Below are 16,412 nucleotides of genomic sequence, written 5' to 3' on the forward strand. Positions count from 1 at the left end.
CCTTTTAACTACAATCACAGTATCTGCTGATTTATGTTTTTCACTCAAGAAAATGACATTGACTTTTGCTTCACCTTCTGAACAATATTATTGGTTAGTGCTAGAAAGTGCCTGCATCAGGATAACAGTAAGAGTCAGATAGGACTCAGTTATGAAATCCATGGTCATATACCACAGTAAACACTTCCTTGGCCCACACAGAAAGAACAGACATCTGACTACAATAACCAGCACAAGCTTTTCAGAAAGAGAATCAGAATTTGCTGTTATGAACAAGTCATGTTTTGTGGCAGCATATATAAATAAAAATAGTTCATGAAAAGTCAAAATGAGGCAGTGTCTGTGGTTCATTCATCATTCAGGAACTGATGGCAGTGGGTAAGATGTTCCTGTGCCGCTGAGCACTCATCTTTAGACTCCTCTACCTTTTCCCCAATGGTAGCAGAGTGAAGAGAGCATGGCCTGGGTGGTGGGGTCTTTGAGGATAGAAGCTACTTTTTTAAGACACCGCCTCATGCAGATATCCTTGATGGAGTGAAGTCTGGTGCCTGTGATGTTGCAGGCCAAGTTAACAACTCTCTGTAGCAGATAAAAATTGAAAGAGAAAAATATGAAAGTTAAGTACATAGACTTTAACTCCTTTATTAAATGTCAAGCATCTTGAGAAATGTGAGGGGTAAGGGGATAGAGCCCTTCAGATTACTATTTGCTATTGACACAGAAATCTGTAAGAAATAATTTTGTTGGTCGATGATGAGAAGCTATTGATGAGAGTTCCCAAATGTAAAGCCATTGACAAATAAAGGCAGAAGGGAATTGAGCAACATTCTTTTTATCCATTATGGAATACTTGGCTAATGACTGAGCAGCTTCTGAAATGGGCTTTCCCAGGATGTTAAAATGAATGGATATCCTATTTTACCATTCTCCTGATTAATCTTCTCACTTTGTTCTTACCATGTGGTTTTCTGTGAATTATTAAACCCAGAGTGGCGTCAAAGCCAGGTGACATTTTGCAATGCCTGAGTTGAAATAAAACTATTTTTTTTACTCTATCTTGGTGCATGTGACAATAAATCATAAGATATCAAGCAAAGAGTAATGGAGATTATGTGGAGAGACAATTTTAAGGGAAAATTCCATCTACAATAAGGAGGGAAGAGCAGAGGGATGTGATTGCAGAATTAGATGAAAAAGCAATGGTGGAGTTAGGGGGGAGGCTATAAACATGCTAAGGACTAGCTGGGGCAAACAGTCTGTTTCTGTTCCATACAGACTATGTAATTCTATATGTAATTCTATGTAAACATTAGTCTAATATGATGAATGTTATAAATACAGCTACAATTTGATATTTCATTAAACACCTGTTGGGCTTTCCTTCTGGTTTGATGAAGAGGTATTTATATGAAAGGTGTGTGACAAGAAAAATGCCTTCTCTTTTTGCTCAAAGAATCAGTCTTTGTCTCTTGGTTTAAATGATGTAATGTATCACACAGCACCTGGGGCAGAGACGAGGAACATCAATGAGAAAATGTGCTTAAGCCAAACATTCTGATGTACCTGGAGGGCAGATAAAAGATGGCTCACTCCAAGGATACTGTGTATATTAACCCAGAGGATTCACTTCCACTACTTCTCTCAGTATTTAACTCTACTATAACTGAGGATAGTTGGTTTGGAACACATTTATGTTTCTTGTTTTCATAGTCAATGAAAACAAAATTTAAGAATTACTGTTATTTTCAGAGCTTCAGTCATAGGTAGAAATCAAATTAAATGTAATAATCTTTAAATCATAAACATTAGTACTCACTTTGATGGGCAGTTGTCAAGTGTTTTGATATTGTTCAAATACCAAGCTTGCCAAGGTTCAGATGGTCCAGATTCTAGATTACGTTGTCAAGGATGATCAAGTGAAAACAAATGAGTAATATATGAAATTTCCGAATCAGGTAATAGCAGGAAATTACATAATGCTGACATCAATTCATTTTTGAAATGTATGTAATTTCAAACACAAGGCTACTATTAATTTTATTTAATAAATTTTTCTAAGCAAAAGTAGTGCCTTGAATAAATGGAAAAAAAAATCTCACTTGTATGCAATAAGTATCTAGGCTGAAATCAATAATTAGTATTCATAGGTGCAAGAAGTATTTATTCACATAAGCATGCTGTAGGTCATACATCGTTCTTGGGTTAAGACAGATCTTTACAAAGCATCCGTTCTCAAAATTAATGTCAGTGTGAGGTATTTTTTAATCTCACGATAACAGAAGTGGAGCATTACAACAAAACCGATATTGATTCTCAAAAGCAAATTTAGAGCCAGCCATGAAATTGTCATTGGGATATGCAGAAAGAGTTTTCCAAGTAATCTGACATTTGAGAGAGAAGTTTCATGTCATTACATTGACAAATGTGCCCACCTGGGCAGAGAAGAAGCAGTTTGTTTGCTGAATGTGTATGTTTGCCAGCAGGCTCTTAGCCCCATCTACAATGGGAAGGTTAAAGTGAGGTTTATGAATCCTGAGAGCAAGTTTGAGCTTGGAGTTGTATTGCTGCCCTTCAGACATGAGGATTGGGATATCCTGATCCTTTAGTGTCCACTTCAGAACTGAGACACAGTGATCGAGATATTCACCAGTACCAGTTCAGTATTGAAGACCTCAAGACCTGAAGTAAAGGAGGGTGGGGGGGAGTGGGGGAGGTGTCTTCAGGAAATGAAACCTTTGAGTCTCCTCAAAAGGATGAGCACTTCACCTCTCGTTATTTTACTGGAGCTCATAGGCATCAGAGAATGGTTTTACATGGGAGGAGGCTCTGCTAGCTCTATGTGAGAGTTAATGTTACACCTCTAACAACTCCACAAACACTTGCAACTCTGCCTTCATAATGTGACAGAGTATATAGATATGTTTTTGGGAGATAAATTGGGAAAGTTTTGTTAGAGAAGTTGACATACAAACACCTTAAAACAGATCTTATTTGAAATACCGGAGCTCTGCCCTATGCTAGACATGTCGGCTCCACAGCATTTGCAGGAGCTTTGGGGAGTGGTCAAGAGACTTCACTAATGGATTGTTGTTTACAAAAGGAAACAGGTGAAAGATCTTGTTGAAGCCGCAGATTGTCTGGAAAATAACTTGCTGTTCTAAGAGGGTCATGTGGTTTTGGAAGCAGAGTGAGTCAAACAGGTTTTTTCTCAGAGAAAGAGAGAGAGAAAGAGAGAGAGAGAGAGAGTGAAAGATATCACTTCTACAATGTTACAGCCAGCAACAATGGCTGGGACTGGAACAGGACAAGCTGGCAAGCTTGTGGAAAACTCCATGTGGAAGACAGGTTGTAAGTGCTTGATTCAGCCTGGTCAAAGCCCTTGTGGTTCATGCAAGAGGAGAGGACTGGCTGTCTAATGTTTCACTTGGAATAAAAGAAACAAAAAGGAAATCTGTGGTTACCTGAAAGAAAGAGGTTATCATCTGGAGAACCCTGAAGGGGACAAGTTTGTCAGCAAAACACTGAGGTGGCTGGGTGTCCATTGCACAACAAATCTCTCTCTGAAAACCCACAAGAACCTTCCTGAGCGGTAACCATTTGTCTTTCAAGCACCAAAGCCTGGTGAACTTTATAAATGTTAAATTCTGTGCACAGTATAAGAATTGCCTCCAGCCAGTGAACTTGGAGGAATGAGAAGTGAGATAGGACTGTGAACCAACAAACGTTTCTGAACTTACACACACATTACATACATGTGCACTTAGAATTAGAAGGGAGTTAAGTTAGGTTAGTTAAGTCAATAGTGATAAGTTTGATTCTATTTTCATGTTTAAAGATAAAAGCAACTTTTGTTTAAGTAACCATTTGTCTTGGTGAATATCTATTGCTGCTGGGCTTTGGGGTCCTCTGGGCTTGTAACAATAATACTTACATTGCAGTTGAAACTGTCTCTGATACTCCCAGTAAATATCTGATTGTAATTACCTGCTGCATAAAAATGTTTTTCCCTCATGCCACTTTCAGTCCTTTATCCAATTACCTTCATTCTGTATCCCCTGTTTATTTTTAAACCTCCTGCCAATAGGAGAGGTTTCTCTCTGTCTATATCCATCAAAATTTTAAATAGATTGGATTTGATTATCTTGTGAACTATTTGGTTTCAGGAACAACCACAGCTTCTCCAATCAATCCACAAAATTAAAGTCCCTCATTCATGGAATAATATTAGTAGATCTCTTAAGTAATTTTTCTCAATCTTTTCCATTTTTCCCAAAGTGTGGTGACCAGAACTGGACGTAATATTACATTGGTGAACAAATTAGATTTTTGAATGTATTCGCTTATGTACTCTATGCATCCATTTATACATTTCAGGGTTCTGTCTGTTATTTAAGCCTGTCCTGTAACTTTCAACAAGCAAAGAACACATAGCCCCCAATCACTCTGTTTTGCACTCATTTTAGAATAGAGTCTATGTTAAGTCTATAGTCAAACATGAAAGTCCGTAAACATTGTGGTTGAAATAAAAACACAGTGCTGGAGAAACTCAGCAGGTGTCCTTTATACAGCAAAGATAAAGATACATAACTGATGTTTTAGGCTTCATCTGGTTACATACCAGAGGGTGGTGAATCTTTGGAATTCTCTATCCACAAGGGTTTGAAGAGTTTCCATCATTGACTGCATTCAAGACTAAAACCAATTGATTTTTTGAAACTAAGTAAATCAAAGGATTGGGGTTAGTGTACAAAAATGGCACTGCAGTTAGAAATTAGCCCCTATCTTTTTGAATAGTCAGAATTAGAATTAGAATTTATTGTCATGAACATGTCATGAAATCGGCTGTTTTATGGCAGCAAAACAGTGCAACCATTCATATAAACCACATTACAAAAATAAATTAAAAACTGTATGAAAAGTCAAAGTGAGGCAGTGTCTTTGGTTCATTGATTATTAGGAATCTGATGCTGGTGGGGAAGAAGTTGAGTGCTCGTCTTTAGGCTCCTGTACCTTTTGTAAAGGTTGAAACCTTGTGTTTTTCATTTTTAGTTAATTTTGTGTCTGTCTCTTTAAGAGAACTATTGTTTGTAGTGTTACCATAGCGTCTATGATGTAATATGTTGTAGTATCCACCCAGGCTAACAGCTTGTTCTTTCATTCTACAAGATGTGAAGGAAGCGTGAGCACAATAAATTATTATTTGAATTTTGGTATCTCTTTAAATGCATTGTGTATCTCATTAAAAGCTTTTATATCATTAGTATCTTCGTATACTTTTTATATCTGTATTATACAGTAAATACTTTGTTATTCATCATTATGAAAGTCTTAATACGAAGCAATGCAAAATGTTTATCGGTTTTATCAATTGATTAAAACTACATAAAGTAACAGCTACAGAGTTTGATTTGTTGGATTAAAGAGATCAAAATTTGGCACATCACAATTCACACTTTGGAAGATGATACTTTGAAATTAGGATATTTTGGAATAAGGAAAGTGTTGTCTATGCATTTTCCCAATGGTAGCAGAGTGAAGAGGGCATGGCCTGGATGGTGGGGGGTCCTTGAGGATAGAGATTCCTTTCTTAAGACACTATTTCTTGAAGATGTCTTCGATGGAGTGAAGTCTTATGCCTGTGATATTGAGGGCTGAGTTAACAACCCTCTGTTGAGCATAAGAGATTGAATTGCTTAAGCAGGTGTGTTTAGAATTTCCATGATTAGATCCATTGATTAGTTCCCAGCTTCTCTTTTAAATATATTTTTAGTTGATAATATGAAAATATTGTACCATGCGATATTCCATATTTATCTTTTAACTGTTCAAATGTCAATAAGGTATTGCCCAGAAAGCAGTCTTTTATTCTTGAAATTCCTTTTCTTGACCATTCCTTGAAAAAATATATTATTCATTGATTTTGTTTCACCAACATATTTGGTACTTGTTAGTTTATCATCTTTTGTTCGAGGTGTATTTTACTCCATAATATACAATGTAATATTGGTAAATTACTATGTTGCACCAGTTTCTATTTAGAGGAAACATTTTCCTCTAATTTATATAACTCTAACTTAAGCCAAGCCAGTTTTTCTCCTGCCTGATTAAAAATAAGAAAACATTTTTAATAGGGCTTCCCTATAGTAGTTTTTGAAATTTGATAAGTGCAATCCCTCTTGTTTATATGTCTGTATTCACTTATCCAAAGCTATTTTAATTATTTTATTCAATTTTTGATAAAAATTCCCAGTTAAGGGAATCGGTAACATTTGGAATAAGTATTGTAATTGTGGAAATATGCTTATTTTAATGCAGTTTACTCTCCCTATTAGAGTTAGAGGCAAATCCTTCAATTTCTCTAAATCTTCGTATTTGTTTTATTAATGGTTAATAATTAAAATTAAACAAATGCTTTAAATTATTATCTTTTCTGATACCTAAGTACCATATAGCCTGTAACTGCCATTTAAAAGGAGACTCCTTTTTTACATTGTGTATAATCAGCTGTGTTCATTTGCATCACTTCACTTTTATCAGAATTGATTTTATATCCTGATATCACCCCATATTCATTCAATTTGGTATGTAACATCCTTAGTGATTTTTCAGGATGTGTTAAATATACAATAATATCATCTGTGAATAAACTAATGTTAAATTCTTAATCTTTTATTTGTATTCACTTTATCATTCTGTCTGTCTTATCAATTCTGCCTATGGTTCTATAGCTAAAGCAAAAAGGTAAGGTGATAATGTCTAGTTGACCTACTCAATTTAAAATAATCTGAAATATATCCATTGGTTAACACTTTTGCCATGGGACTGTTATATAGTGCGTTGATCCAGTTAATAATTTTTTTTCCGGTAATTTAAATTTCTGTAATATTTTAAAGAGGAAACTCCATTCAAGCCTGTTGAAGGCTTTCTCTGCATCAAGAGCTACTGCTGAGAAAGGAAAGGGTTAGTAGCTAGTGATAGTGTAGCTAAGTTTTGCAGCATTCTACTAAGGCAGGCAAGGCAATTCAAAAGGACCAATGAGCATGATGACCATCTATAGAAATTTACTTTGAACCAATCATCGAGCAGGTCTGATGAGAGGCTGCTAATTTGTCTAGCAATGGAATTTGTATTTAGTTGTAATAGCATAGGGTAAGAATGTGTAATGTAAACTTTTGATTGGGCCAAATGTAACTCCTCCCATGTTTGAACCAGACAAAGGGAAAGCTTTGAAACACATGTTCAGTTTTCTCTGCTAGCTTTCACAAAGAGAGCATCTCTGTGAGGCTCTGTGCAGATAACTCACAATTCTGCAGTATAAAGGAAGTCTGACCAAGATGAAAGTTTCAGTAACATCATTTTGGAGAGTCCACTGAAAGAACCAGAATCCATACCACCACTGTTGGATCTTTGCTTGCACACATTATCTGCTGTCCTTCTATTTAGAACAAATCCTGTCTGGTCTAGCTTCACAAACTGTGGTAAAAAAAATCTGTTTATCTATTTGCTAATAATTTTGCAATGATCTTGTAGTCAGTATTTAATAAAGATATTGGACTTTATGAAGCTGGTGACAGAGGGTCTTTTCCTATTTTTGGTATTACTGAGATTATTGCCATTTTACAAGAATCAGGCAGGTTCTGAGTTTCTTCCACTTGTTTTATTACCTCTAAAAAAGGTGGAATTAGTAAACTATTGAAGACCATGTAAAACTCCATGGGGAATTCATCTTCGCCTGGTGCTTTATTGCTTGGTCAAGCCATTAATGTATCATAGACTTCTGTAGCAGTCATAGGTTTTGATAATTTACCTTGTTCTTCCAATTCCAATTGAAACAATTCAATATTCGACAAAATATATTCATCCATTTCATTGTTCTTTCCTAGGACTTCAGATTGATATTGTTGCTTATAAAATCTCTTGTGGTATATATAAAATCTAATTATTCCACTTCCTATGATAGTTCCGATTGCTTGCTCTGTTTTTAACTGTCAAGCCAAATTTTTGTGAGTTTTTTCTCCTAATATCTTTGTTTTGTTCTCATAATATTTTTTCCACTTGACATGTTTGTAATGTATCATATTTTAATTTTTTCTCCATCAATTGCCTTTTTTTCTGTATCGTCTAATTTCATTAAATCTTTCTCTAAAATTACTAACCTTTTTCCAATTGTTCCATTTCTCGGCAGTGTTCTTTTAAAAATTTTAGTCATATAATTAATTATTTGCCATCTAAAAAATTGCATCTCATAATATAAATTTATCTGTTACAGAATTTGAATTCATATCAAAATATACTTTAATTTTTAGTTCTATAAACTCCCAAAAATATTACCTTTTTAACAGCATGGGATTAAGTTTCCATCTATATCTTTTAAGTGGAATATCCTCCAGAGCAATTGATAACAGAAAGGGTGAATGATCCGATAAGAGTTTTGGTTTATATTTTGGGTTAGTGTTTTGAACTCTCCCTTGTACTTTGATAGATAATAAAAACATATCAAGCTTATGCCTGTTAGATTAATATGAATAATCTCTTTTGTTTGGGTGTTATGTTTATTATTTTCATATCCTGCATTGAAATTTTGGCTGCTTGATTTTTTGTGGTAATTTTCCCAGTTTTATCCAATGATGGGTCAAAGCTAAAATTGAAATCTCCCCCTAGATAATTTGTCCTTGTGTGTTTGATAACTTAAAAAAATGCCTTGCATAAATTTATGGTTATCTTCATTAGGTGCATAAATATTTAATAAGTTTCAAGATTCTGAGTATATCTGGCATACTATTATAACATATCTACCAGCCAGTCTGTGATGACTTTTTCTATTTTAATAGGCAATTTTTATTCATTAAGATAGCTATACCCCTAGCTTTTGAATTAAAAGATGATGCTACTACATGTCTTACCCAGTTTCTCTTCAATTTAAAATGTTCTGCCAATGTTAAGTGTGTTTCTTGTATAAATGATACATCTATTTTTTTCTCCTTTTTTTTAATAATGTCAGTAATCTTTTCCATTTAATTTGGTTGTATATTCCATTAATATTGATAGTCATAAATTTCAATGTATTCATTTTGTTAACTCATTTTTACCTGTATACCACCTCTTCAAACACTCCAACTCTCTTCTTCTAAAGGTATACCTGTGAAAGTTATTATTTCTTACTATACGTACTGACATGAATGATATAGAAAAAAATAGAAGCTATAAGAAGACTAAAGGGTTATAAAGAAAAACACACAAGAACAAAGCCCATTTAATCAGTTGTCATTGCCAACCTGCAAGAAACCACAACACCTTTAACTTTGTGGGTTGCAGCATATACCACAATTGTCAGCTGATTTTCCCTCCCCATCCCTAGCCCTTCCCTAGAGAATTTACAAATATATATTTCTACACAATTAAACAAGCTTTTATATAATCAAGTTATTAACTTGCTAATATATTTATATATATTATCTTTAACAGTTTTTTTTGTTACATCTCTTACTCTTCTTCTTGCTGGTTACTTGGCAGTTGGTCGACAAAGTAACAAACCTTTCCTGGGTCATAAAACAGTCTATTTTGTCCGCCAGGGATAAATATCTTCAAAACTGCTGGATGATGCAAGACAAAGTTATAGCCTTTTCTCCATAATAACGCTTTTTTATGAATTAAACTCCTTGCACTTCTTTAAAAGGTTGAAGCTTATATCTCGATACAAAAATATTTTATTCTCTTTGTATTTCAATGGTCCCTTGACTTCCTCTTCTCTTCTGACAGCCAGCTCCAAAATTTTGTCCCTTGTCAGATATTTTAATAACTTTACCAATATGGAGTGCGGTTTTGCTGCAATTGTGGTTTTGGTGCCAAAGTCCTGTGGGCTCTTTCAATTTCAATCTCCTCTTGTTTTTCTGTTCCTAAAATTTGCAAGATCCATTGATTTAAAAATCCTTTTATATCTGTACCTTCCTTACCTTCTTTCAGGCCCACTATTTTTATATTATTACATCTGCCAAAATTCTCTAGAATGTCAATTTTCTGGGCCATTAAGTCCTGGGACTTCATAAAATTTTTATCTCTAGCTTCCATTTTTTTCTTTTAAAGCAGTCACATCCATTTTCATGCCTGTCACTCTTTCTTCTTCATCTTCATGTTGCTTTTTCATTTCTATCACATTTTCCATTTGTTGAATTTTTTACATCCATTTCCTGAATAAAGTTTTTAATAGTTCTAAACTCTGATATCAATGTTCTTATCTGATCATAAAAATACTTTTTTTAACCATTTGGAGAGGATGGGTTTCACTGGACCAATCCCTACTACATCATATTACCACCTCCTCTGAGTACTGTAATCTTCAGGCAACTGAACAATAAGCTGGTAAACATTCAAAGAATGGTTTGTATCCACTCTTTGGGTAATGAGGTGGTTAGTGGCTAATGTTGAGAATGAAGGGCTCAAGCCCAAAAAATTGAGAAGAGGTTTGCGGCAATAATACAACCTTACTTGACCCCAAGCATTTCTATGATTTCTGTGGTAGGCTTGTTATTGAAAGTCAGTTTGTATCCCATCATGGAAAATAAAGTTGTGTGTCTGAGGGCAGGATGTTCAGCTGACAGTAAGAAGGTCAAAAATTCTACACTCCCTACATGATGAAAATCATGCCACACTGGACCTCTTGACGGGCAGTGTCCTGACTGCACCTTGTGGAATAGCTATTCAGTCACTGAAAATAAACAGCTGAGAGGTATTTTTGCAAAGAATTTCCATGTTCTGGACCACATGATCACCCCTCTGCACCTATCTACCACCCGTAGATTTATATTTTCTGGTCAAGGACCTTTCGTCAAACAGAGTTCTGTTAACTGCTTCTCTTTCTATGGATGATGTCTGACCCTCAGAGTATTTTGAGTATTTTCTGTTTCTCTTTCAGATTTGCAGCATGAACAGATTTTTGATGCCCTCACTGTCTTAGATGGGGGAAATGAATTTTTGTAGAAGTTCTCCACCACCATATTTAAAGCTCCAAAAGCTTTGTTTTTTTTTTCAACTGGAAAATGGCCTTTTCAACATCTTACTTCTCTGCTACAGCTGAGACTGGGCCACATGAAATGGGATGGAGTTATGGACACTCATAGGACATTACATAGCACATTATAGCACAGTATCAGACCTACCACCAATGATGTTGTGCCAGCCTATATAAACCTACTCAACAAACCAAACCTTCCCTTCCTCACATCCATAACCCTCCATTTTTCTTGTGTTCATGTGCCTGAGTCTTTAAAATGCCCAGCCTTCAGCACCGGCCCTGGCGATGCATTATACTACTCTGTAAAAGTACTTACCTCTGACATCTCTACTAAACTTTCCTCTGCTTATCTTGCACAGACATCCTGTGGTGTTTGCTTGTCTTATCCCTGAAAAACGGTGCTGGCTGTTCACCCCATCTATGTCTCATAATCTTGTAGGCCTCCATTAAGTCATCTCTCATCCTTCTTTGCTCCAAAGAGAAAAGCATTTGCTCCATTAACTTTGCCTCATAAGACACATTCTCCAATCCAGCCAACATCCTGGTAAATCTCCTCTGCACCCTCTCCATAGCTTATACATCCTTCCTGTGATGAGGTGACCAGAGTGAACACAATATTCCAAGTGTGGTCTAACCAGACTTTTATAGAGCTGCAACATGACATCATGACTCTTGAACTCAATCATCCTACAGGCTCCTGTTGAGGTTCTTTTTATCATCCACCAGGTGCCAATGTATTTGTATTTGTTGCTCATACAAGTTACTGCTTTGATAGGTCAAAGCAATATTCTACTCACTTTGACAAGGGGAGAACACTAGATGTTTGTATCTTTTCCAGCCCTGTAACTGTTATTCCCCTGGGACCCGGGCATGGGTTTTGTCCAGAACATAGTAGAGGTTATTCATGGCCTTATCCATACCTCTAATATCAGAGCACTTGTACTGAAGCTCATAGCTTACTTCTTCTGCGTTAGGGTGAGAGCAGGGCTTTGAGATATTCTTTACCCTAATGGAAGAAGAAACTCCAGAATAGATTATTCTTGATGGTGACGATAGCATTCCACTTCAGTTGTTTTTTTTTTTCCTTTCAGAAGAAGAGTATCCTGTGTTCATGAGTTTCCAGTCATGGTGGAGCTTTAAGCTGCTCTCTCTGAGTGAGAACAAATCCAACCTCTTTCACCTGTAAAGGTCCGAAGGACCAGGCTGCAGCATGTCAGGATGACTGGTTCTTGTCCTCACTTGGAGAGATCAACTCAAACTCCACCATGACTGGAAACTCGTGATTTGGATTTCCCACCCTCTAGAAGTGTTTTGAAGGGGAAGTGGGGTAGTGGGGGGGGAGGCAGGAGCAGGCACAGAGGAAGAATGATGACTGCAGACTTGCATAAAGTCTGCACCAAAGTAGAGGGAGAAATCGGTCATCAAACAAAGCAGCAACAATGGGACAATTGAAACATCCCTGAGGTGACATAACTTCAGTCTTATATTGGAGGTTTTCATTAGGCATTTACATAATCTAAGAAGTTAACATTTTAGGAATAAACCATGAATGTCTGTTATTTTCCTTCACCAAAATGGAAAGAAACACATTTCTGGACAGAAATTCCAACATACTTGCTGTAATGGAGGATTTAGACTAGCTTATGAAAGAAGGGATGCAGTTGCATCAGAAGACATCATCTAAATTCCATCATGGGGCCCTAGACCCGCTGATGCAAGAAGGGATGCAGTTGCATCAGAAGACATAATCTCAATTCCACTATGAGGCCCAGGATGCATATTTAGTAGACACACCTAAATTCCACTATGGGGCCGGGCCCAGGATGCAGTTGAATAGGAAGACATTATCTAAATTTACACTATGGGGCCCAGGGATGCAGTAGACATTATCCAACTTCCACCATGAGGTCAAGAGGTGCAGTTGTCTTTTGTTGGTCGCAGACTGTCAGGAGTCCTTGAAGATAATTAAATCATTTGTTCAAAGAGATAAGATCTGAAGTAAACAACTTTTGGGTAATACAAGCCATGGTCCCACTGCTGAAGTTTGAGACTCTCCAAGAGGTGGCAACATCTCTCAGCAAGAAGAAGAACTTCAAGATTCCAAACAGACGTCCCGGTCGGGGGAGGTGGAGAAGCTGCTACCGGCGCCCAGACAACCTACTACAAGTGTGCAGACGTCGCCTCGCTTTGGCAGTTGGGACCAGTCCAGGCATTGATAAGTATAATTGGGAATGGCTTGCATATTGTAGTGTGAATTCAGTTTTAGATTTAGTAATAAAGGCTTGTATAAACTGAACTGCTCTCGGTGTGTGTGTCTATTTTCTTTCGGTAGCTTGAACACTGTGACCAATCTAAAATGAACAAAGTGAGAGGTACAAGTTTACCCAAGACACTTGCTGCCTACCAAATTATAGACTTGGTATCTAAGAAAGCTCTTGGAAATATTGGTCCTGTGCAACAAAATTAAGCGCCAGTATCTATAAATCTAATTGTCAATAGGAGACCAATAGTTCCCATTGTGACCTTTCAGCTTTCCCATCAAACAATTTAATTATAAACAAAATACTTTTCATAGATAGTAAGCTAACAAGACAAGTTTTGAATGCTAATCAATGGTCGATGAAAAACATTGCAGGTAATGATGAATACATGGAGGAGGATTCACATGGCTTGTGAATTCTACATCTTTAAATAGAAATATTTGCTGCCTTGAGTTTTTATTTTCTATTTCAAAAACTGCTAGACGCAAGTAGAGCAAAACCAATAAGTATTATGACTCAGGAAATAATTTTGTATCAAGGATAGAACCACATCAGATGATCAAAAAAACATTTAAAAGTTAATGTTCTTTAACATGATGTCATTGCATTTATTTCTAGGTCTTTCATCTCATGGAAATTGATAGCTCTGGTCAGTGGATGTCAGACTCGGTGCATTGTTTAACTTATTTTCTCTGTACTGCCTGTGGCGATGGATAAATCAGTGACATTAAACAGATCCCCGAGTCTCTGTTACCCAACATAAAAGAGGGTGTAACTTTGTTATGAACATTTGTAATTAAATACATCTTTTAACAAGTGTCTAAACTTTCATATTACATTGGAAAAGTTGCAAGTTATTTTCGGCTCATTAGAATGAGGTATAGATGAAATTTGTTTTGAAACTTCAGAAGCTTGTTACATTTTCACTTATAAACCAGTAAATATAGCCACGGAAACATTTTGTCTACTTGGTTTTTGGTGCTCAAAATCTGTGTTAATGCCCCCCCCCCCCTCCCAAAAAAAAAGAGCATCAAGGTTAGAACACAGCTCTGAAAGTTTGTTCTGGACCATTCTGAGAAGGTCATTGTCACTTCTCATGGCAGCCAGACATCGGAAATACACACTATGGCCATCATGAGTGAAGGGAGAAATGGTGAAAAATATCAATATGATTCAAAGATTGCAGAGAAGATTTACAAGGATGTTGCCAGGATTGAGGAAATGAGATACAAGGACATCGAATAATCCACAAGCATCTCATAGAAACATAGAAGATAGGAGCAGGAGTGGTCATTTGGCCCTTCGAGCCTACTCCGCCATTCAATGGGATCATGGCTGATCTTAAAGTTCAGTACCTCGTCCCTGCCTTCTCTCCGAAACCCCTAATTCCCTTATACTGAAGAAATATATCTAATTCCCTCTTAAATATATTCAATAAACCTGCCTCTACTGCTCTCTGTGGCAAAGAAATTCCTCCTCATCTTGGTTCTAAATGGTTTGCCTATTATTCTCGAACCATGGCCCCGGGTTCTGGACTCCCCCACCATTGGAAACATCCCTTCTGCATCCATTCTGTCCAGTCCTGCCAGAATTTTATATGTCTCTATGAGATCCCCTCTCAATCTTCTAAACTCCAGCGAGTACAATCCCAAATTGCGCAATCTTTCCTCATAAGTTATTCCTGCCATTCCAGATATCAGCCTGGTGAATCGCCTTTGCACTCCCTCCATTGCAAGAACATCCTTCCTCAGATAAGGTGACCAAAACTGCACATAATACTCCAGGTGTGGTCTTACTAAGGCTCTGTACAGCTGCATTAAGGTATCCTTATTCCTGTACTCAAACCCTCTTGATATGAAAGCCAACATACCATTTGCCTTTTTAACTGCCTGCGGTACCTGCATGCTCGCCTTCAGTGACTGGTGCACAGGAACCCCTAGTTCTCTCTGCACTTCCCCATCTCCCAATCTATTGCCATTCAAATAGTAATCTGCCCTCCGGTTTGTATTACCAAAGTGGATAACCTCACATTTATCCACATTGTAGTGCATTTCCCATGTATCTGCCCAGTCCCCCAATTTATCCAAATCACACTGGAGCTTCCTGACCCCCCTCTTCAATGCACACAACCCCTCCTAGCTTAGTGTCACCTGCAAATTTGGAGATATTACATCCAATCCGCTCATCTAGATCATTAATGTAAATTGTGAACAGCTGGGGTCCCAGTACAGATCCTTGTGGCACCCCACTGGTCACTGCCTGCCACTCAGAAAATGAGCCATTTATCCCAACTCTCTGTCTTCTATCTGCCACCCAGATAGGAAGTAAACTGATGAACCTGAGACTCAGAAATACAAGCTAATTCCACTTTAGCCCAACTAGGAGGTTGCATAATATCCAGCATTCTATTAATAAATTTTAAATTTGCGACTTCATAATAATTTTGCCAATGAGGTAATTGAAGTCCTCCTAAAGCATATTTGCACCTCAATTTCTATAATGCTATTCTTGCTAACTTCCCCTTCCATATAAACTTCCATATTGCCATATTCAAATCTTGAAATTTTTTTTTGGAAGTGAACATGGAATCGATTGGAAAATATATTGAATACATGGGAAAATATTCATTTTAATACAATTTACCTGACCTTTTAATGTCAATGGAAAATCTTTCCATTTAATAAAATCCATCTTAATCTTTCTCAATAATGGTACATAATTTAATTAATGATTGATGTTTCGCATCAACCATTGCTCCAAAATATTTTATTTTATCGGACCATTGTAATTTTGTAATCTGTTTAAACTCACCATAATCTTCATCTGAAATTAGCAATATTTCACTTTTGTCTCAATTAACTTTATACCTAGATAGTGCACCATATTGCTCCAAATATTTTTGCAAATATTTTAAAGATTGTTCTAGGTGTGTTAGATATATCAATACGTCATCAGCAAACAAATTAATCTTATATTCATCATCTGCAATTCTTATCCCTTTAATATTATCATTTTGTCTGATTGCTTGAGCTAATGGTCCTATGACCAACAGAAGTAAGGCTGGTGACAATGGACAGCCTTGACATGTTGATCATGTTAACTTGAATGACGAAGAAGTTTGGCTATTCGTTACCACCCTA

General features: G+C 36.6%; 1 long non-coding RNA gene across 3 annotated transcripts in view; it reads right to left on the reverse strand.

The window, feature by feature from the left end:
- Positions 1 to 295: 295 nt before the first annotated feature.
- LOC138746912 (uncharacterized) overlaps positions 296 to 16,412 on the reverse strand; it is a 60,503-nt gene continuing 44,386 nt past the window's right edge. For 2 of the 3 annotated variants that reach the window (XR_011347181.1, XR_011347179.1), the window contains 3 exons: positions 4,584 to 4,716; positions 1,817 to 1,889; positions 296 to 579 (listed from right to left, as the gene is read on the reverse strand). This is a non-coding gene — a long non-coding RNA (uncharacterized lncRNA). The remainder of the gene's footprint in view (positions 580 to 1,816; positions 1,890 to 4,583; positions 4,717 to 16,412) is intronic. The other variant, XR_011347180.1, reaches the window with a different exon arrangement.

Source organism: Narcine bancroftii, chromosome 12, assembly GCF_036971445.1.
Source record: "Narcine bancroftii isolate sNarBan1 chromosome 12, sNarBan1.hap1, whole genome shotgun sequence".
Taxonomy (NCBI): domain Eukaryota; kingdom Metazoa; phylum Chordata; class Chondrichthyes; order Torpediniformes; family Narcinidae; genus Narcine; species Narcine bancroftii.